The following is a 25,401-nucleotide window of genomic DNA, read 5'->3' as shown; positions in this document are numbered from 1 at the left end:
TTTTATTAATTTAAATTAAATATGAGAGGAAAATTTAAAGGTAGGGATATACGTGTATAATGTCTTTTAAGAAATCATTAGTAGGTATTATATTTTATCAAGATAAATAATTTTAAAAAATACAACATATCTTGTCACATTGAGAGACTGTCCTTGTGACTTGTTCCATTGTTCGAAAAAAACCCTATTTTATATTTTTATTTTTCCCAACAAGAAAACAATGACAAGTTACTTTTTAATCAATTGACAAATCTTGTTGTTATTTTCAGCGGAAACTTTTAAGGACCACACAACTTAGGTGAATATGTTGTAAATTTACGTTGAACTTGAAATTGGCCTCAGATCATTTTAATTCCAAAGTACAGAGTTAATTTGAACACGAACATTCTTTAGATTAGACGCGTGGTCGGGAAACACATTAGTTAAGAAAGTCAAATATCAGCAGTAAAACGGAATCAAATTTCCTTTGATACAACTTTTATTACAATAACCCTGTTTTTACAAGTCGGCTAAAAATGTTACACTGAATATTTATTTTTTTCCGATTTTAATGTCCGAGTTAAATCTTCCCCATAGGAAAAACTAAACCCTCCACACACTTTTCCACATATGATCATCTAGTCTATCAACATTATGCAAGTGCATTATATAAGCAAAATAAATACAAAACAATACAAGAACAACACGTCAACTCACCAGAGATCAAATGGGAAAATAATTCACCGACTCCAGATATTTTCATATTAGAGGGCTCGGCTCGGTAGAACTCCTAACAGGGACTATAAATCCTACTGATCCATCAGCATAAATATTTTAAAAAATCTTTCGTTATCCTACATGTATTTAAAATGACTGATTTTTTCATTTTTATATATGAATTTTTTGATAGATATAATACGCCTAAATTTTTAATGAGAGAGCTAGGTAAAATGCCAGTAGCCGAAATAACGAATAGTCATATTTTTATAGTCTGAGAATGCCAAATTCTTTTATCTCATTTATTTTGAAACATCATATATATAATAAATAATAATAATATTTGGATGATTTGTATAGCCTCCCTTTTTGTGAAAAATCACCTGAGGGGCGCTGTACAAATATATGATACATTTCTACAATCACAACTATTATTAATAACTATAGCCTAGTCAAACTATTATCAATTGATGGCTAACAGATTGCATCAACCGCTTCATCGATCACAAATACAAAGCTATATGTACAATGCATTTGATTGATGAACGTGATGCTAGAATGTACATATGTTATTATTATTATTTATTTAAGTTTTATACAGGCAGATAATAAATATACAGTTCCATACTAATAATGAACCTGGTAGGTCACTTGAGATTAACACTGTTTATTGTTTATTGGAGAAATTTAGATACGGTTCAAACGCACAGGACATAATTAGAAAAATGGACATTGGCGGTACCACAGTACAAGGTTTTGATCAGAATTCATTTTCTTAATTGTGATCCGTCCCTCGGTATAAGACAGATTTCGAATAATATAAATTTAATAAGAAAAGTGTGATTAGGATGTATTATAGGCTATACAAGAATACAGCTCTCAGGAATGGTTTATTTAATTTAAGGGTAGAACAGCTTAAAAATGTAAGTTTTGTTGGACTTGTTATGGATCTTAATTCCGGAGGAAGTTTATTCCAAGCCTCCGGCCCAGATGCTCCGAAATCATAAAGCTATATATGTATCATAATACAGGATTTTCCAATAAGAGGTGTTATTTTGAATAGACCGCTATTTCGGTAGATGTTACTTTTGAAGGTGTCATTTTTTGACAATTGACAAGTAAAAACAACGCCATTAATAAAAATGGAACAATACGCGCTTCAACAACGCATTGAAATTATTAAAATTCACTTGAGTCAATCAAATGCAAATCATCTTGAGTGATGAGGCCCATTTCCACCTCGGTGGCTTCGTCAACAAGCAAAATAGTCGCATCTGAGGCTCGGAAAACCCAAAAATTATTGTTGAAAAGCCTTTCTATCCTCAACTTGTGACTGTTTGGTGCGATTTATGGTCCGGCGGAGTCATTAGACCTTACTTTTTCGAAAATGAGGCTGGAGCAACAGTTACGGTGAATGGATTGCGCTATCGAGAGATGATTAATGATTTTTTATGGCCGAAATTGGATGGTATTGATCTGGACAACGTTTACTTTCAACAAAACGGCGCTACATCCCACACAAGCAACGAAACCATTGATCTTTTACGATTGAATATCAAAATAACACCTCTTATTGGAAAACTCTGTATATAGTAATAATGATGATAAAATAAATAAAAAAAAACTATCAAAATAACTAACTGACGTTTTTAATTACAAATGTAAGTACTTACGGGCACTTATATCGCTGATTTAATAAATAACGACAATTTTACAAATCATCAATTTCAGCGAGTACAAAATCCTGGATGGAGCTATTCTAGAACAATTTGAAGCCGCGGGGTAGGGGTAAAGATGCATACAAAATGCCAAAACCTATTTTTTTTAATGACATATCCCATTCCAATTTATTTATTATGTATATTGAAATGGTCAAATAAATAGTTTTCGAAATACGTTATTCGTCGAAGTAGCCAAAGAGCCGCGCGTGACTCGCCAGCTGAAGTTTGCGACCACTGGATTAGACTGAGTATAGAATGCACACAGTGCAATAGTGCATTATTTCACAAGCACGATGTGTTGTAGATGATTCAATCTTCTAGGTGCAATCACGTCCATACTAATTACTGTGGCACCTTCGTCACGGTGGCTATAGTTAACTGGTTATGAAAATTGCTCATACATTATTATTTACTAATAATCTATTTCTAAAACTACTGGGTTTTCCAATAAGAGGTGTTATTTTGATATTCAATCGTAAAAGATCAATGGTTTGTTGCTTGTGTGGCACGTAGCGCCGTCTTGTTGAAAGTAAACGTTATCCAGATCAATACCATCCAATTCCGGCCATAAATAAATTAATTCGTATCATGCTTTCATGTATTTACCCCAATCTTGTGGTGGCTGTCTAGATAGTAGCCACGCCACTGCTCAAGATTTTCTTCAAATTTCCATTAAAATAAGTATTATTTAGTTATGAATAACTTTTAAATGTCGCTAAACAAAGCATTCAAAAAATGTCTCAATAAAATTAGAATTTTCAACGTCCATCGAGAATACAATATGTTGGATCCTACTAAATGTAGATTTTTGTCCAGTCCAATGTCCATAAAACAGCGTCATGTTATAACTAATCAACCATTCATATTGCTAATAACGATATTACTAATGCATAAACAAAAACCATTCACAATCCGTTTTTGTTACACATTATACAAAGATTGTACACTGTTTATTTAGAATTATTACTAATAAACATGTCTCGCAACATTGCCTTTTTCATGCGCTACTTTTACGCATGCACGTCAGTTTCCTCGCGATTGACTGCATTGGTTTGTCATGTGTGATTACAGTAATGTTTTTAATAATAATATCTATTCTAATAACCAATTCATTTTAACATTAGTATATTTCAGTATATTTACCATCATTTGTGCTATTTTTGTCAGATTTAATCCATTAATAATGTAATATTGTGAATGACATAGTTTCATCTTATCGGAAAAAGCGAGGTTATAACCTAATTTTTAATTGACTTTTACTGCGTGAATTTAATAAAACTTCCATCGAAGTGATGTTGTTTAATAACATAAATGCAATTCGCATGTGAGATAAATATAAATAAAAAAACACCGTTTATATTGATGATAAAATGGATCCAAGATGTCTGATTTTTTTTGGGTATTCTCTGAGAATTATTATTAAAATTTTGAATCATTTTTAATTGTATGAAAGAGATAAAAAGTGAAATCACAGTTATCTTGCTAAATTCTTAAATAAAATTAATGCGTTCTCTGAATTTTTAATTTTTTTCAACTTTTTCCATGTTTGAAATTTTTAAACGTTTAAATATTTTTCAAATACAGAAATCTAAAATGTGATTTTATCTAGTTTCTAAAATATTATTTGTTTGAACGACATCTTTAAAATGAAGAAATATATGGAATATTTAGGACGGGTTGTTTCGGAGAATTTGAACAATTCATCAAATTTCAACGTTCATTTTCGGGTTCTGTGAAAGACTTATTCAAGTTCTGTTTTTATATCATTGTAGGCTAGTTGCTTGACAAAACTGAAATAAAAACAGAACTTGAAAAAATCTTTCACAGAACTTGAAAATGAACGTTGAAATTTGATGAATTGTTCAGATTCTCCGAAACAACCCGTCCTTAAAATTCCGAAATTATTATTATTTCAAGTTTACACAACAGATAAAGAACCCCCTTTGACTGGATAAGCAATATATTGAGTGGCTGAGCCGCTATCAATAATAACCCTTACGTAAACGACGATAAGGTTTAAATTCCCGCTTAACACCATCCGCCTGTTTTGATTTATGCAAGAAAAAAACATGGACCAAAAGTGCCTTTTATTTTATTTTGTGGATGTTCAGACATAAATATTTAATTTTTTTTTCGATCATTTTATAAATAACTTAATTTGCCACATTATACAATAAAACCATAACCGAAAACGGGTTCGTAAGTAGGAGATTTTGTAACTTTAAAGCAATTTCATATGCCTATACATTATTTTTTTCTGGGCTTATAAAAAGACTTTTATAAAAAATACTCGATTATTTCAAAGGCCAAGATGTATTCTACTCGCAGTATTTAATTAAAGCATCTGAAACATTTCTAGGCGACCAAATTTTCAAACCAAAAACATATGATTTTGCATTACTACGTATGGCATCGCCTTAAGGTTTTCACATACACGTAAGTCAAAAATTCAGTTGTGTATATGTTTTACCTCTTATAATATGTGTTAATTTTTCTAATATTAACTCCACACATGTATGTGTACACTGTACACATATAAAAACTTGTTATCAAACTTACATTACAAAATATAAAATTAATGAATACTTCGTGCTTGCTTGTTATCAACAGGGTCCGGCTATGAAACGATGAGATCAAGTTTTGAGTTCCGAGTATGGAATTATGAATATAGTAGCAAGCGAGATCGCAAATAATAATACATAATATTATACAGATACATCGCGGGTATTAGATGCCATTTTTTAGCTTGGATAATATTGGATAATCCCCACAGTCACGGTGTTATTCTGGCCTCTGTTAGGTATTCTGTGTTACTTGTGCAGGGTAGAACTGGTTGGATAGACTACCGGATATTTCCATATTTGGTTATTCGAATTTCCTCTGAGGCAGATATAAACAAAATAGCATGACTCCTTTCAAATACTCCAATGATTTTTCTTTTCGTTTCTATTCGCATTTGGCATTTTTATGTAGCATACACAATTTAAAACTATTCTTTATTCTTATAACTTCCAGTAAACAAATTACTTTTAATCAAGTTATGGCATATTATACGTCTCGTAAGAGGTTAAATTTACATCGCACACTTTTTGTCTACATTAATCGAATTCGCATTACTACTTTACCATACCACTATTTTAATTATTATTAAAATGAAATTTTGGTGATATCTTACAATATGGCTTCTTTAAGATATTTTCCACTGTACCCTAAAAACAAATGAACCTTACAATGTTCCTTAATCACAACGATTATTTTTTTTAATTATTGAAGACAATATTGGCGATTTCTAAACGAAAATCTGAAACAGAAAAATCAGAAAAGGATACGGTCACATCTAGGACTCGAACCCAGGACCCTTGTCTTGCCGGGACACCGCTCTACCACTGAGCTAATGGGACCCTATCCCCCTCGGTCACTTTTAACTGTATCATACTTCGAATAAGAACTACTAACATTGTCTTCATTTTTTCACCGCATACCAATATTGTCTTCAATAATTAAATATTACAATTTGATTTTACTCAATAAAGTTATTCCGAAAAATAAAGATTATTTTTTATTATTCGCCTATTCTTTTAATAATTTTTTTAACCAATGTCTTTAAATATCTATTTTCTTCCTAACCTGTAACTATAAAAAAGATTGTAAATGGAACTTAACTGGTTTATCTTATATTCCGCTAAAATGTAAAAATTATTCACATGTACAACTGTCTGTTTCCTAAATAAACTAAAATAAAAAATATGTATTTGTTGCCCATAGATATTATAAACAAGAGAGATGGGCTATAAACCATTGTATATTAGGATGAAACAGGATCATTATTTGAAAATATACTATTCCAAACTGCATTCGGGAATTTTCGCCAAAATTTGTATATTGTCCATTCCGTTACTTTTACGTTTTATTTATAAGTTTCCGCCAATACTTCTGGTATCGGTGGAAAGAAGAAGTGAACTTAAAGTCGACTTTTTTGTTTTATTTGTATTCTTCAGTCTAGAAATTCTGAGACTAACTACCATAATATTTTATGTACTCCTCATTGTCCAGAATACTAATGGAGTGTAATAATATAAATTCTTCAGTGAATATCTTCAATTTAACACTTATTAAAAAGAAGACTGTTGCTGGGGGACTTCAGTTACGCATAAAAAAATAATGGTTTAGTAGTAGATAATATAACTGTGTATAATTTTATTAACTACTCCTATATAAAAACCCTCAAAAAGGTCTAAAATGTGGTCACGTAATGGAACTAAATAAAGAAATGAATGAATTTGCATGTTAAAAACATATAACTTCACAATCATGGGACATGACAAAAACGCAATGTGCAAACTTTTGCAAAAATGTTCATGTATAAAAATTTCCATGTATAAAAATTTCCATGTATAAAAATGTCCATGTATAAAAATTTTCATGTATATTCAACACGAATAACTTTTACTGATTTTACCGCTTCAATAGTCCGTGCATTTTGACACTCTTCCATGCCATATCTTCCTTTGTTTCTATTATCAATGGTAGCACCGGTGTGTTGGATTACCGGGTATTTCCAAGTATGAGTTGACGTTGGAAACACATTTCTAGTTATCGTGATATTGCATTACTGTTTGTATTCTTGGTATTTAGCATTTATTTATGATTTATTAGTAAACATTTATTTATGTAAGGCTTACGCATATTTTTACTGAGCCTGGTCCACTAGATTTACTGTGTCGAGACAAGCTACTTTACTGATGTTTTATTTTAACAATAGGTACATTTTCCATAAGCTTCATTTCGTTTAGTACATTTTCCATAAGCCTTATTTCGAAAAGTACGTTTTCCATAAGCCTTATTTCCATAGGTACATTTTCCTTAAGACTTATTTCCATAGGTACATTTTCCATAAGCCTTATTTCCATAGGTACATTTTCCATAAGCCTTATTTCCATAGGTACATTTTCCATAAGCCTTATTTCGATAGGTACATTTTCCATAAGCCTTATTTCCATAGGTACATTTTCCATAAGCCTTATAACATTACATTTATTACAGTTTTTGATAAAGTGGTATGAAAAACTGTTTGACAGAAATAAATTCATTCTATTGATATTTCAATAATTTTATTTATTCTTCATTATACCAGACAAAAATGACATAAAAAAAATCAGGTCGCAATGGCAGAGATGCAAGTCTCCCTAAATGTCAAATCAACAAATTACAATCCGTTTTCAACGCCGCGGCAAGGCTTATCACCGGAGTATCTAAATACTCCCACATTTCAGAGCATCTCAAAAATCTGCACTGGCTCAAATGTCCTGAAAGAATCCAGTTCAAGGTATGCAGGATGGTATTTAAGTCACTTAACGGAATGGCTCCGGCTTATTTATCAGAATTGTGTATTCCAGAAGATTCCAACTCCCGACAGTCAACCCTTAGGTCAGCAACGTCATCAGCTATCGGAAGGTTGAAGGAACCAAAGCGCACACCAGATACTAAGTTCGGTTAGCGTGCTTTTGCCGTGTCAGGACCTAAAGCCTGGAATGGACTGCCACATGATTTGAGAATGATCGCAGACTCGACAGAATTTAGGTCTAAACTTAAAACGCACCTTTTCAGACAGTCGTATCCATAATTTCAGAAACCTCCACTTTCACAGTTGACGGCAATTTAAATTTAAATTAACAAAATGTAAAAAATACTAAAAATAAAATAAAATAAATAAAAATAATAATTAAAAATAAATAAATAAAAATGATAACAACTAACAATTTGTAGGCTTTTAAGACAGTTAAAATACATTTAAATTAAAATAAAAACTATAGCAGACTTAAGATCATGCGACGACCAGTGTTTTTTGATATAGTGTCCTCTGCGTGCAGTTCTATCTTTTATAAGCATAAACTTTTTAATATAAGTGTGTTTGTTGGAAGTGACTTGCCAGGTAAGTATGTTTTGGTATCATTTCTAAATAACAAATGTAGATCCTAGGAAATAAATTGTACAGCGCCCTTGAGGTGATTTTTCACAAAAACGGCGCTCTACAAATTATCCAATTATTATTATTATTATTATTGTTGTCCCAGTTAGGCTAAGTAATGGGTTACCTTTTTATTTTATGTTGTGGCATGTTCTGCTTCATATTTTATTTAGATTTATTAGTTTTATCTTCTTATTCAATAATTAATTAGTACAATTCATTATATTATTTTAGACTTTAATTAATTAATTAGTCTAAAATAATAAATCTCGACAAGATACCCCTCCACTCGACTCTTCATAGAGTATAAGGTTTTAAACATACGACAACTCCACCTAAAATTTTCGCTAATACATTTCAGGTTCAAATATAAAAACAAAACTCTTTTACAACACAACTACACCACCAGAACAATAACCAACGGTCACTACAAAGTACCTTCACTACAAACCATTTCAGCTCAAAGACAATTTTTCTTCCTAGCTCCTAAAATCTTTAAACTTATCCCTGAAAACCTAAAAACCGTGAGTCAACCCCATTCCTTTAAAAAACAAATTACGAAATGGATCCTTACACAAGGAATACATTACAACTACAATAACCATTCTTCTACACTCTATCAATTTAATCACCTTTCAGACGAAATATAATATATCCTTATTCCCTAACTTAGCGGTATAGTATGTCCATAATTAATTAGTGTGATCTATTTACTAATAATTTCTCAAATTTTTCATCTTCTTATAATTCTCTAACTTCTCCATTCTCTTCTTGCAACCCAAACTAGCTTTACATAATTTTTCTTTTTCATATTATAGTAATGTATAGATTCTGTTCAAACTGTAAAATTCACCCGCCATAACACAGGGTCATCCCTAGCATGGAGGGTGAAATATCACAAAAACCATATGTACCCTCTAAGTCTTGTATTAATAAAATAAAAAATAAAAAAATAATAATTGATTGTCAGTCTGCCCCTGTGAGTGTACCTGTGCCTGTATTGACTACATCTAAGTGTTTATTGTCTATGCTATTTCGTCATGGCATAGATAAAAAAGACGATATCCTTGAACTGCGCCGATAGCCGCCAAGGGAACGATGTCTTTTATATGATGACTTTACATAATGGACGATGTTTTATGTATGGAGTGTTGCAGTATGTTCGCTGACATTGCTAAAACATTACGTTGCGTATTTTATTGAAGTTCAAATAACAAAATATTTGCTGCAAAATCATTTTTCATTTCATTCGACATAATATAATACATATATTATTGTTTCTTATCTGCATAATATGTACACAAAGAGGTCTCGGTTTTAAATGTTTGAAGGACGCTTGTGTTATGGGGAGACGTGTTTGTACGAGCAAAATGGTTATTAAAAAGAACATAGTAATTCACATAATGGAATTCCAATGAAGAATATAAAATGAAAGAAAAAACTAATCATGTTGTATTATTGAATGATTTGTGGAATTAATAAATCGTTCTTGATGAACCATTAAATAATTTATTTAATTATTGAAGACAATATTAGCGAAGTTACATCTAGGACTCGAACTCAGGACCCTTGCCTTGCCCGGGCACATAATTATTAATACATAAAAACGCTCCGAATGAGTTCTGATGTCATGTGTACCAAACGGGAAGTCATCAAATAACAAATTTTTGTCAAGTTTGGGTACTAAATGCAATACTCTACACTCCTTCGCTGCTTACGGGTTAAAATTGGGCCGATTTGCCGGTTTTAACAAATTCAATCACAATTCTACGCTTTGAGGACTAGTAGCCAGTCCTCAAAGCTAGCAAACTAGTAGCTAGTCCATAAAGCTAAGAAACTAGAAGACAGCCCTCAAAGCTAGCAAACTAGTAGCTAGTCCTCTAAGCTAACAAACTAGTAGCTAGTCCATAAATCTAAGAAACTAGTAGCCAGTCCTAAAGCTAGCAAACTAGTAGCTAGTCCGTAAAGCTGAAAAACTAGAAGACAGCCCTCAAAGCTAGCAAACTAGTAGCTAGTCCTCAAAGCTAACAAACTAGTAGCTAGTCCATAAATCTAAGAAACTAGTAGCCAGTCCTCAAAGCTAGCAAACTAGTAGCTAGTCCGTAAAGCTGAGAAACTAGAAGACAGCCCTCAAAGTTAGCAAACTAGTATCTAGTCCTACAAAACTTGTAGCCAGTCCTCAAAGCTAGCAAACTAGTAGCTAGTACGTAAAGCTAAGAAACTAGTAGACAGCCCTCAAAACAAGCAAGCAAACTAGTATCTAGTCCTCAAAGCTACGAAACTTGTAGCTAGTCCTAAATGCTCAGAAACTAGTAGCATGTACTCAAAGCTAACAAATTGGTAGCTAGTCCTCAAATCTAACAAACTAGTAGCTAGTTCTCAAAGCTAACAAACTAGTAGCTAGTTCTCAAAGCTAACAAACTATTAGCTAGTCCTCAAAGCTAACAAATTACTAGCTAGTCGTCAAAGGGATCCGGTCCCGGGCATTATTCCACAGCGATACAGGTGGATCAATCTGTTATCGAGACAATTTATACATTAAATATTATAAATATTTCAATTTTGTTCTAACCGATCTGGCAACGTCTTAGGGCAGGAAAATAATACTAATTGTTGATAACGCAATATTTTCAAGACCGTCTTTCGTATTATATACTGGAGCAAATCCAGAGGAAAGACGTAGGCCACCACAGACAAACCTTGGAAAGAAATTAAACTCCAGAGAATGTGCAAGGAGAGGCTTGGTCTGCGATGGACAGAGACCCCGACCCCAATACAAGACAAGGGGAAGAATATTACACGAGATAAAATTTTGTATTTCTTACCGAGAATTTTTAAAAGATGTCAAAAATAGATGAACGCTCACCTGAAAGGAAAAAAAATACAATTATTAGACAAAATTAACAGATTAAATAATTTGATTGAAAAGAGTAGTTATGGCATGTTTCAATAAAAATATACAGAGATGTTTTTTTACTATAAGAAAATTACATCGGTACTGTAAAAACAAAAAATCAGCAAATTCATAATCCAGGGGGAGATTGTTATAAGACGGAGAAAAGGAAGACGCAGGACAGGTGATTTTGCACAAAAACGGTGCTATACAAATCATCCAAATATTATTATTATTATTATTCATGGTTTCATAAATTCACTCTACAGTGTGGAAGATACTCTCATTGATACACATTATTCAAAATCTTAGTTTTTTTTTTTTTATATTAACTCCACACAGGAGGCCCTGAAGAAAATAATTTCCCTCAGGGCCTATGTCATCTTTGGGGATGCTGTGTGGAGGGTCTTTTTGTGGAGAGGAAGGAGTGAACATGGGTCTTGAAGAGTCCCATGTTGTAGAAGGGAGGAAACACAGAGGCCGGCAGTTCGTTCCCCAGCCGAGCTGTTGAACTTAAGAACGAATCGTAGAAGCGACCCGTTCTCATGTGACAAATGTCAACCGTGTACAAATGTTGGGTGCGCGTTTGGCGTGTATCCCGACTACGCACCGGTGCCGAAGGGATCAATGACGCTAGTTCCTCAGAGCATCTTCCATTGTAATACCGATAGAACAAGGACAGCATACCTACCTGACGCCTGTGCTCTAAAGATTGCAGTCCGTTTGTTAAGATTGGGGAATCTATCAAACGGACCGCCCGTTTTTGCACAGAGTCAAGGGTTTTTTTCAGGTATTTAGGGGGTCCGGACCAGAGATGGCTGCCAAATTGAAATGGCTATAGCCATTTCAATTTGGTATAGGTATTTGGTGACCATATCTGAATGGCCGTGTATTTTCGCACCTTGCTCTTACTTATCTCCTTCCCCTCCCCACTACCTTCAGCCTCACTACATTCCCCAATTGGGAATGCCATAGATGGCTTCAGACGGTTGGGAACATTAAAAAAACTTAAAAAAACTTCACAAATAATTTAACCTTGAAATAGTAGACACAAATAAATTGCTGTTCGATTTTTTTGACTAGCTCACCATTCGAGCGTTTTTTGCTGCTTTATCATAGTTGCAGTTTATCGGTAACCGGTCAACTCAGGACAGTGGTAATTCAACGCACTCTTGCAAATGATATAAAGTCATGAAAAGTAATAAAAAATTCTGTTAAAAGGTTAGGTTTCTACGCATTTTTATTTCTCTTCCCACACTGCAAAACATATTTAATTGGGAGATATTAACAGTAAAAATTAATTAATATTTAATATATAAGTGTTAAAAACATTTTAACGGTAAAATAAACTCATGGTTAAACCCCTTATCGCGTCAAATTAAGTTCCCATTTTTGTCACGAATCGCTTTAGCAAAAGATAAACAAAAAATAAATGTCCGGATTTCCTCTCAAATGCACTATCCGATGTGGCACACGATATAAATAACAATTCTGTTCAATGCCAAAATTAATTTTAAACTGCAAAAGCCAGGCTGGGCTTTGTGTGTATTGGTCTATATCAGAGGTCCCCAAACTTTTTGTTTTGGGTAGATCCCCGCTTTCCTGATATTGATTTTTCAAACCGAAATTTCCCTAGATTTCAGAATTGTTTGGTATGCATTAGGTATTCTCGATTGCTCGGTGCTGAATTCCCCACAATATTTTCGAATTCACTGATTCCTCAATAAAATTACACAATATTTTCAAATCCATGGGGGGGCGGTTAGGGAATATCTAAATAATTAATTGACCCCAATATTTTCGAATTCACTGATTCCTCACACACTATTTTCAAATCCATGGGGGGGCGGTTAGGGAATTTCGAAATAGTCAATTCCCCACAATATTTTCGAATTCACTTATTCCTCACACAATATTTTCAAATCCATGGGGGCACGGTTAGGGAATTTCGAAATAGTTAATTCCCCACAATATTTTCGAATTCACTGATTCCTCACACAATATTTTCAAATCCATGGGGGGACGGTTAGGGAATTTCGAAATAATATATTTTTTTCAGTGTTTTTATTGGTTTCTATACAGTTTTTGGGTATGTTGTGGTGGTTGATTATGTATACAGTACAGTACTAATACAGTAATCCCCAAGAATATTTTCGAATTCACTGATTCCTCACACAATATTTTCAAGTCCATGGGGGGGCGGTTAGGGAACTTCGAAATAATGAATTCCCCACAATATTTTCGAATTCACTGATTCCTCACACAATATTTTCAAATTCATGGGGGGCGGTTAGTGAATTTCGAAATAATTAATTGGAAAATTGGAAAGTTTCGAGATTTTCACTACAATATTCGAGGAAACCATAAAAGGTGAAAATCCCAAAAAATGTGGCCTAAATGGATCCACTCTCGTGTACCCCCATTTACATATCATGCATCCCCAATCTCCCCTGGTGGTCGATAACCACATTGGGAATTACAGGACTTCCGACAGCGATGTCCTTGCCAAATGTCACTGATTATTGTTTTCAGCGAGAAAGATTAATTAAAGTTCATTAGTAGAAATGATTTCCAGTATGTTATTCTATTACTTACTAGCGTAGAACCCATTAAATATCACGCTATAGTCTTAATTCTTGACAACTCAGTTATAATTTTGAAAATAATTTCCTGTTAAAATATTAGATATATTATAGGAAGGTATTTTACCGCTTGTATGAAATATTCAGACAATCAGTTACAATTCATAAAATTACAACATACCATAAATACAAAGCAATTTTGAGTTCATTTAACAAGATTTCACGCAGGACTAACACACAACACCGATAACTAAAATTAATATTTTTTATAATTAACCAGCGCAGACCCGTGAAAAATCACGGGATATTTTGAATTCTTGACAAATCAGTTCCAACTTTGAAACACAATTAAAAAAAAAATGTTAAAAATATTATATTATAGGTACGTACTTTGTTGCTTGTCTGAATTCTTCACACAATCAGTACAAATTTTGATAATCACACTTAAATTCAAAGCAAATTTGAGTTCACTGAACCAGATTTCTTGGTGATTGATAGTTTTAAATTTCAACGGAATTTTCTTTTCTGAAGTAGAAAATAATTATTTAAACGTGCTGTATGCAACAAATGCATCTGCATGAGTAGGTACTCAATTTGTGCTGGCTGAGATACCTATAAAACACAAGAATAAGTCAGTGTCGATGGTAGCGTGTCAGTCCATCCTCTCTGCCTACACTGTTACTGTTCCAAATAATTATGAACATAATATGGAACAAAGAATATATCGTGGTCAGAAAATAACAGCAATAAAATAATAACAATAATATATTCAATTTTAATGTATTATTTTATATTGAATGCGTATTATAATGAATTGCATTGATACAACTGAGGTCAAGGTTTCATTCCGCTGATTATTTGTTGATGACTTAAAAACAGCTGATCAAACGACGCCACGTTTATTCAACAATGTGACATTTATAAATGAAATATAAATATTTATGATATTCAATCATGAGTGCAAGGCTGATGTAAGCGTAGTGAATAACATCAAGAAAGGGGCGCTTAGATGGTTTGGGTATGTAGAGCGAATGAGCGAAGAAAGGAGTAATATACGATGCAAATGTGAATGGAAGAAGAAGTCGGGGACGCCCGACGAAGACATGGCACGACCAAGTAAATCAGATACTTGGTCGGGCCATGTCAAGAGTCCAAATAATAGAAGAGTATGTATGAGACGATGTATGAATGTGAATGAGGCAAGGAGTGTGTTTGGCGGTCCATCCTCTCTGCCTACCCCTGCGGGGAAACGGCGTGATGGTTAGTTAGTTTGTTAAATCAACAATGGTTAGGTGCTTTGCGCCACAGCGATTCAAACTTACGTGTGTAAATAAATAAGTTATTGTCATCAAATGCATAATAATTTTTTTATATAAATTAAATGTAACATTTTCATCAAGTGCACAGTAACTTATTTATATAAATTAAATATAACATTCATAAAATGCATAATAACTTATTTATATAAATTAAATGTAACACTGACGTCAAATGCATAAAAACTTATTTATATAAATTAAATGTAACATTTTTATCAGATGCACAATAACTTACATAAATAAATAAATGTAACATTACCATCAAATGCCCAATTAGCGCAATTTTGTTTTCTTGACAAGCGTTACGATATTGCTGATCAAAATTTGTTCAAAAGCTGAAACGGGCCGAGAATCGGTAACTTTCAAATATATAAAAAAAAACTATTTTGTGGAAAGCGCAGACAACAAACAAAGGAAGACCAGTGGCATGTTTATATATTGAGTTGTTTTGGAAGCGTATGATTATTAATATTTAGACTAGCCCATTTAATAATTACGATTTGACCTCTGAGCAGGCCACAGGTCAGACTTTGACTGCAGCCGACCATCTGGTACGGGCTAGTACGGGTTCAGAAGGCTATCAAACACTACTGCACGTACCTACTAAGTTATGACCAAAGATATTCATTCTAATATATTTGGTTACGACCAGAGATGTGCAAAATGGGTACCCAAAACCATTTGAAAATGCAAAATGCAAAATGGTTTTTAGAAAAGCATTTCAAATGCAAAATGCTAAATACCTATTTTCAAAATGCATTGAAAATGCAAAATGGTTTCTCATTCAAACAATTAAAATAATTAGAGAATTTTTAAACAATTTTGTCATTTAATAATGGACATCAATGTAGAACAAACATATTACATGATGGTAAATCCAAAAACACCACGACTACAGATTATGAAACCACAAAAAATTTGCGCGGGACTATGTTGCCAACGTAAAAACATAGAAACTGCTATCTAACATTTAATATGACAGCGTCATGGCCCCATGTTCAGTATTTGAATCAGTATTTTTTGTAATGGTATCACTCAATTGCCAGGGCTCCTACCAGGGAGCAACTTAACAAATGTAAATTATCTCTCATAGCGAGGTTGAGGACCGACTGATATTTGGGGCTTATGAAAAAAAGATGAGTGGAGATAGCATTTAAAGCATTTAAAATGCAAAATACAAAATGGTTTTTAGAAAAGCATTTAAAATGCAAAATGGAAAATACCCATTTTGCATTTCCATTTGAAATGGATTTATTTGAAATAAAGCACATCTCTGTGAGCGCGTCCATGTGCTGAAAGAAAACTCAACGTATACATACGCGAACCGAACAGCCGAACAGAACCTCAACTTATGGGAAAGATGGCGCGAATCGCCGCTTGCAGTTATTTCAATCCTTTCCCGTAATTCGTGGCTCGGTTCGCAAATGTATACTTTTTTTTAAATATTTTTATTTTATTTCATTTATTAACGCCCTATCGGGCTTTTACATAGTAAGTTGACAGTAAATGTATGTAAGTGTAAAATGTACATGGATAAAACAGCTAAATATAATTTACTCATAAGGTAATTAGAAAAAATAATATGGTAAAGTAAAACAATGTAAGAAGGGAAGACCTTTTTTTAAAGCTAATAAATAATACAAGTTAATAACTAGCAAATAGGTCTAAAATTAGTTGCCTTTTGAAACTCACAAATTTATTAACACCAAGTATATCGATAAGTTTACAATATTTGTTTGCAAGGTGATGAATTCTTGGAATTGGTGAATACATAGAGTAGTTAGTATTGAGGTTATTGTTACATTTAAAAGTGTCTTTGCTTCGAGTTTGTCTGGCAGGTACATTCATATAAATTAATTCCAATAATTCAGGGCTGTCAATGAGAGATTTGATAATTTTGAATACAAATAATATATCAGTTAGAACTCTTCTATCCGATAGTTTGAGAAGTCTGGTTTCGGTACGTACCATAATATTAGCTAAAACAGATCAAACATTTAAATTTCGATATTCGTTCCCGAGCATACAAACAGGTTTTAGTTCAACACTTGTTGCGATTATCTGTTTATGAACATGACAAACACGCCTTTTTAAAACAGCGCCATCTGTTGGACGTAAAAACAACACGCGCTATTGTTTCTCTATCTGCACAGACAGACTGAGCCACAGCAACGCGTGAGGGGGTACAGCTAGTAGAATATATAAAGAATAATTTAAATTTAAAACTGCGTTCTACACATTTCTTCCTTGAACTCAAGGAGACCATATTTACATAAATTTGCGACATTTGTTTTCTTTCAAATCGGTATAGATCACACTTCTAAAGATAATTTGCTCATTGTACGTGATATATGGCTAATTTCTATAGCACCTTTTTATGAAATAAATAGTCTGAAAGACGCTAAACAAAAAAAAACTATTGATCGCCGTATTATTTAACAGTACCTAGAACAAGAAATCAGGTGGTGAGTCATTCATGCTAAAATTGATACAATGTATAATTTCTTGTATTTGTTACATAACAAAGTTAATCGAAATGGCTGAATAAATTAATACCAGAGCTCACTGTTCGAGAGCAGCTTTACAGCTGCGATAAGAGTTAAGTTTATGGGAAGATTTTTGCCTAATAGTCAATTTATACGATTTTTTTTATGGAACTGAACTTAAAGTGCAATTTGCAAATGGAAATCGAACCACATAAATTACATTTCGGCAGTTTGTGGTCGAGAGAAATTCGAGTTCTCTGGACCACGAGCATAAAATTGGCGAGGTATATAAATATGTAGGTATTGTTATTATTGTGGGAAATTTTGAGACTGGTACATTATTTTTAATAGGTACCTACCTACTCTTGGTAATTTTGTTAAACATTACTAACAACTTACGTTGCCAAACATTACTAACAATTAATGTCAAACATTACCAACAACTAATGTTGTCAAACATTACTAACAACTAATGTCAAACATTACCAACAACTAATGTTGTCAAACATTACTAACAACTAATGTCAAACATTACCAACAACTAATGTTGTCAAACATTACTAACAACTAATGTTGCCAAACATTACTAACAATTAATGTCAAAAATTACCAACAACTAATGTTGTCAAACATTACTAACAACTAATGTCAAACATTACCAACAACTAATGTTGTCAAACAATACTGACAACTAATGTTGTCAAACATTACTAACTTAAGCGCCCCTGAGGTGATATACAAATTGTCCAATAAATAAATAAATAAAAAACTAATGTCAAACATTACCAAACACTAATGTTGTCAAACATTACTAACAACTAATGTTGTCAAAAATTACCAACAACTTATATTGTCAAACATTACAAACAACTAATGTTGTCAAACATTACTAACAACTAATGTCAAACATTAGTAACAACTAATGTCAAACATTAGTAACAACTAATGTTGTCAAACATTACAAACAACTAGTGTCAAACATTACCAACAACTAATGTTGCCAAACATTACAACAATTAATGTCAAAAATTACCAACAACTAATGTTGTCAAACATTACTAACAACTAATGTCAAACATTACCAACAACTAATGTTGTCAAACATTACTAACAACTAATGTCAAACATTACCAACAACTAATGTTGTCAAACATTACTAACAACTAATGTCAAACATTACCAACAACTAATGTTGTCAAACATTACTAACAACTAATGTCAAACATTACCAACAACTAATGTTGTCAAACATTACTAACAACTAATGTCAAACATTACCAACAACTAATGTTGTCAAACAATACTGACAACTAATGTTGTCAAACATTACTAACTTAAGCGCCCCTGAGGTGATATACAAATTGTCCAATAAATAAATAAATAAAAAAAACTAATGTCAAACATTACCAAACACTAATGTTGTCAAACATTACAAACAACTAATGTTATCAAACATTACCAACAACTAATATTGTGTAACATTAACAATTACAGATTTTTAATTAATATACGTGAAATACTAATAAACCTAATGTTGTCAAACATCGCCAACAACTAATGTTTATTTTATTTATTTATTTAAGGAGAAAACACAGATACAGACAGTAATTAAAAGGTAATTTTGTAAAACAATAACCTGAGAATTCGCCTGCATCCTAACTATTTCTCACAGATTGACTGGTAGATAACAATTTTAAATATTTTTTACTTGTAAATAAGGAAAAGTATAAAAGTAACTTATTTTGCATATAGATAATGCTCAGCGTCAAATAAAAGTGCACAAATATTTTTTTTATATAAGTTTAGAGATAAATCATAAAAAAGTACTTAAAGAGTATAGGAAATGAAGTAAGTACACATTTTCTTTTTTTTTATAGGAAAACAGACTTCAATTTCCTACCAAAAGTACTATATGTATCAAAAAATATGTCGAAATCCTTCAGGTTTTTGTTATTATTATACAATTCGCACATTCTTCTGATTGGATCCCTGACACCAGCATTAGTGCGCGTCCGGCTAATATGGAATAAGTCGTTAAGCCTCGTCGTTCTGGGTGGTATTTTAAAGTTTATTAGATTGAGTAAGCCAGGACAGTCGATAAAGTTGTTACAGATTTTGTACAAGGTCATTAGGTCAAGGTAAGTTCGCCGGTTAGTAAGAGTGGAGACGTTATATTTCGAGAGCATATTTGTGTATCCCCGTTTAGGTGTGCTCATTCTGTGGTTGAGGTAACGCAGAAATTTCTTCTGGATACTTTCAATATTTTCTTTATAGATATCATAAAGTGGAGTCCATATGGAGGTGCAATATTCAAGTTGAGAACGGACCAGCGTATAGTAAATCAGAATGTTGTCAAACATTACCAGCAACTAATGTTGTCAAAAATTACTAACAACTAATGTTGTCAAACATTACCTACAACTAATGTTGTCAAACATTAACAATTACAGAATTGTAATTTATATTCGTGAAATACCGTTAATTGTAAGGTTGAAAGAAGTGCATAGGGGATAGAAGTAACTGGGAGGAGTAATTTCGCTGAAGTAGGTTTGGTCACTAAACATGGCTGTTTCAAACCATGTATAAATTTTTACAATTATTCTACCGTTATCCTGATTATTTACATGACCCGACTCAACTATTTGATTTATTTGATCGAGCCACGTCTCCATCCTCGGGAGGCCCCGACTACTTCTACCATTCTTCTTATACTCCTTAAGACACAGCTGTCAAGAATTTGCAAATATCGGAAAGATCTAGAAAGGATTAAGAGGAGGTGATCCGGGTCTTGAAACAAACCAGAGGAAGAACCACAAGAGATGAAGACCGATCTTCCGATAACCCAGCCGTAATAATATAAAAATAAATGACACAAAAGCCACTTCTGTCACCACTCACTAACCAGTCGAGACAACATTAATAACAAACGATTATCCTCTTATATCTGAAACACCTACCAGACTCAGACAGGAGATGCTTTTATTGTGCCACAATCGACCTGTCACTTTACATTACGGTCGGGATGAACTAACTTACGAAATACGGACACCACGAAACGAAACTAAATTAAAAAAACCAAAACAGATCCTCCAGAATGATCAGCTCCCCTTTTATAAGTACCTAAATACCGCACAAGAGTCCCAACTGTCAGTGGGACTATGACATTCCCAATCGGGATATTGTATTTTATTTATTAAGGCGAAGCTTAATGCTAAATCCCTATTTTCGATTAATCTTATTAATTGATTAATTATCTTATTATTGATTAATCACGAATTGATTTACATTAAGAATACCAAAAAAATGCTTAGATAAATTGAAGCTTTTCCATCGTTTCCCTTGTGTAGAAATCAAATTAGTTACTCAATATAAAACATAAGGTTTAACTACTAAATGATGCATTTTTTACTAGAAATGTATGAACGCATACCGAAATGAACTAGTGCCCAGTTAGTGTCCAATACAAAGTTATGATAATATAATATTTCTATTTTTTTGCGGTTTACAAAGCGTTCGTGTTAACACACCTTTATAATAATTATTTCTTCCCATTCGGTCAGCTGTTCTACTTACGATTTTTAATATGAGGGTGGCCATTTTGTTATCTGAACACGCAAAAGAAAAGCTACGATTACACGGGACATTTTTTTGTAATTGAAATTGCTCCGTTTAAAAATCTTTACTAGGATTTTTTTCTAAGATTACACGGAATGAGTATTGCTAATTTATTAAGAATCTTTTCAAATTATTGGTAATCCGGTTTCCTGATAAACTTTTATTAAGCTCCTCATACACCGCATCGTAATAGTTCTTCGATATTTATTGTACCATAAAACAGTAACCACATGAGTTCCTCAATATTATTGTAGATACCGATTGTGCCATAAAACAGGCGCCGTATAATTTTTTTTTATTTATTTTTTTATTTTTATTTAACATTATAAATGATAACAATATGCAGACTTATATATATAATTTTTCGTTATTATTCTATTTCTCCATAAGTTGAGCTCCAGGAGCTCGTGTTTATGGGAGGAGTATTTACATTTAGTTCTAATGATTTTTTAAACAATAATCAAAAACTTTTGAAATAAATACAAACATAATATTAACATAGGTACACAAATTAGAAATTCATCAATGTTATTGTAGATACCGATTGTACCATAAAACAGGCAACGTGTGAGTTCCTCAATATTATTGTAGATACCGATTGTACCATGAAACAGGCACCGTATGAGTTCCTCAATATTACTGTAGATACCGATTGTACCATAAAACAGGCAACATATGAGCTCCTCAATATAATTGTAGATACCGATTGTACCATAAAACAGGCACCGTACGAGTTCCTCAATATTATTGTAGATACCGATTGTACCATAAAACAGGCAACCTATGAACTCCTCAATATTATTGTACATACCGATTGTACCATAAAATTTCAGTAAACAATTATAAAAAATATTATCTAAAAATAATCAAAAAACCATAATACATCTATTTTCAATTTTCGACTTAGTTTAGCCATCTCTTGGGCCGGCTACTAGCCCATTTCATGAATATTTTTTTTTGTTAGATTGAGGATTGAACATTCCTCCCCAGGGACTTGAGTCAACATAGCTAATACCTAAACCAAATCCCAAATAAACAGTAGCGACATTTATTTAGTGTATTAACTGCTGATTTATTTTTTTAAATATAATGTAATCCAATTTCAGAAAAATGCTTTTGCGCGCATTTGTGTACCTGAGTTCCACCAAAAATCGACAACGAGTCTATCTGCCGAGTTTCAGCTCGATCGGATGTCGGGAAGTGGTTTAAATTCTTCCAAGATTGTGTTTCATTAATTTATTTATTTATTCAATCAAGAAAACAAAATTGAAATTCAAATAGAGTGGTACGCCACTACTTGACTCGAACGTTATTCTAGAAGTTTCCAAACAAGCTCCTTGGATTTTCTTTTATTTTTTTAATATCTGTTTCTGTAGCAACTGGAATGTTCGAGAATGTTTTATTTTCCACCTAGATAAGCGACAAAGTGAACGAAATTGTCAGTACAATACCAGCAACCGCGACATCGAGATCGGAACATTCTCGAACCTTCCTTTCGTAAATCATTTTGTTGTATTTTCTACGTTTATTTATTGTTTTCGGATGTATTTTTAATAACCGCTTCAGCCAAATTTCGTAGTTATTTATTAATAAAAAGAATACCGAACATAACTACATATATATAGATATATTAAAAAAAGCGTTGAGTTAACTTTAAAGTTGAATGTTTAGCTTTGCGGTTTGGGTGACCTTATTTTACTCGGTGTGACATTATTGGGACGCTTCGGTTCAATTTCAGCTGCATCCTCTACAGCCGTATTATTAAAATGGTGACCCTAGTGGCCGGTTATTGGAACACCAACTGGCCCAGTGGACACAATAAGAGAAGTGGACACTTACCGTATTACGTATCTTAATATGGGCATCATGACAACATGAACAATTTATTATTGTATACAGGGTGTAACAGGACGTACCCTACTGACTTCCAGCGCTTATCTGGAGTAAAAAAATTAGACGTCATTTTGGTCATGACACCTTTTAATTTTTTTGAATAGATGCATAATGTAACATAAATATTGTCAAAACAGTTAATATCGACAGTTAAAAGCAGTGCCTGCGATAAAAAAATCTTTTCGAAATACTGTCGTGGATTTTGTATTAGCTGCTTGAAGATGTCGATACGGACGCCTTGTAGCAGTCCGTGAATTTCCAGCTTAATGGAGGTTTTACATGATGTATGTTTTCATGCCGATCCCCACATGGAAACTATATTGGTACCCATACGAAAAATCTTTGCTTCCGACGATCATTATTTTCATTCACACGATTTCATACCGATAGTTGCCATTAGAGAAGAAATAATATTTTGAATCATAGATCACGTCAAAGCATCTGTCACCTTTTCTGTTGCGTCAACAAATCTATTCGCAAATACGCAATACCGAACAGTAATAAATTCTAAATCAGTGATAAACACGTATACCGCCTTACTAATTAGATTTTTACACGCCCGTTCAACGTTGGTGTGGTAAATGGTAAAGCCGACCTCAAGCTTGGTTTAAGGCCGTTTTAACCAATCACCTCAAGGGCTCAATTTGCAAGGCTGGCATGGGTACCGCCGCCCCGGGAACCATTTGTTGGAAAACCAACACCTCTGCTATAAGTCACCCAAGGTGGTTCGCTACGTTTGATGACTTAGCAGGGGTGCCCGGGTTCATGAGGTTGAGGTTTGTCCAGGTCTTGACTGATCATCTGCCCACCGACTGCGTTACGAGTGGGATTGAATGAGGCCGTTTGGGGGAGATACTTTTTGACGTCTTCGGCCGGACTCTCTCGACCCATCGCCTAGCAACGCGGTGGGAGGGACGGATTCTTACGTCCGTCACTTCTGGACACATTGACACCTAGATTTGTACCCACCCCTCATACCTTTTTTCTTCCCAGAACTTCGTCTCCTTCCTTTTCCTAAAAAGGACTACCACACAGTATGTGGACGTCCCAAAGATGACATAGGCAATGAGCGTTTTTTTTTGTCCTCAGTGCCTCCCGTGTGGGGTAATGTAAAAAAAAAATTAATTTTTAACCGCCAACACAGGGTAAAGAGGAAGAAACAGTTGACAACCCGATGAGCTGGTTTTAGATAAGTTTACAAAAATATGCTTCGGTCAGGCAAGTACAGGGTTTTCCAATAAGAGGTGTTATTTTGAATAGCCCGCTATTTCGGTAGATGTTACTTTTGAAGCTGTCATTTTTCGACATTTGACAAGTAGAAACTACGCCATTAATAAAAATGGAACGATACACGCTTCAACAACGCATTGAAATTATTAAAATTCACTTGAGTGAATCAAATGTAAATCATCTTGAGTGATGAGGCCCATTTCCACCTCGGTGGCTTCGTCAACATGCAAAATTGTCGCATCTGGGTCTCGGAATACCCAAGAGTTATTGTTGAAAAGCCTCTCACGTGTGACTGTTTGGTGCGGTTTATGGTCCGGCGGAGTCATTGGACCTTACTTTTTCGAAAATGAGGCTGGAGCAACAGTTACGGTGAATGGATAGCTATCGAGAGATGATTAATAATTTTTTATGGCCGGAATTGGATGGTATTAATTTGGACAACGTTTACCTTCAACAAGATGGCGCTACGTGCCACACAAGCAACGAAACCATTGATCTTTTACGATTGAATATCAAAATAACGCCTCTTATTGCAAAACCCTGTACATACTATGAAGAAGTGAAAACCATAATAAAAGCTAATGACTTGTTTAAACATAATTAAACAATTTCTGCGAAATATTGCGAAATTGGACTTAGGACTCAAATATAACATGTTGTTTTTTGAGTTGGTTTGAATTAACGAGCCTAGGTCTAAAAGCCTGTACAGCTGTCCCTATCTCCGTCATCTCCCGTCCCGCTCCAACGGTTGTTGATGGAGATTACAGCGATAGACAACTTTCCATGGGCAAATAACGAACTTCTGCCTCCAATGGTAATTTCTAGGTTATTTTAACCATTCATTGACCACTAGGATATTTTTCTCACCTGCTTTGGCGCGATCACTAATAACATAAACGATAACTTATTATGAACGGAGAAAACTTACTGATATTAAAATATTGCTAATTTATTAAAAATCTCTACAAATTATTTGTGACAGAGAGACAGAGAGCAGT

At 33.5% G+C, this 25,401-nt stretch overlaps 1 protein-coding gene across 4 annotated transcripts in view; it reads right to left on the bottom strand.

The window, feature by feature from the left end:
- The window catches only part of LOC149410621 (PTB domain-containing adapter protein ced-6-like), a 163,299-nt gene that overhangs the window by 90,280 nt on the left and 47,618 nt on the right, over positions 1-25,401 (bottom strand). The window contains exon 2 of one of the 4 annotated variants that reach the window (XM_089648310.1): positions 11,211-11,251. The exons of the other annotated variants lie outside the window; for them this stretch is intronic. The gene's annotated coding sequence lies outside the window, so the exon portion shown is untranslated. The remainder of the gene's footprint in view (positions 1-11,210; positions 11,252-25,401) is intronic. 4 annotated transcript variants of the gene reach the window in all.

This window comes from Hesperophylax consimilis, chromosome 27 (assembly GCF_061612785.1).
Source record: "Hesperophylax consimilis isolate HC1 chromosome 27, BYU_Hcon_1.0, whole genome shotgun sequence".
In the NCBI taxonomy this organism is placed as follows: Eukaryota; Metazoa; Arthropoda; class Insecta; order Trichoptera; family Limnephilidae; genus Hesperophylax; species Hesperophylax consimilis.
This window is presented reverse-complemented; position numbering and strand designations above follow the sequence as displayed.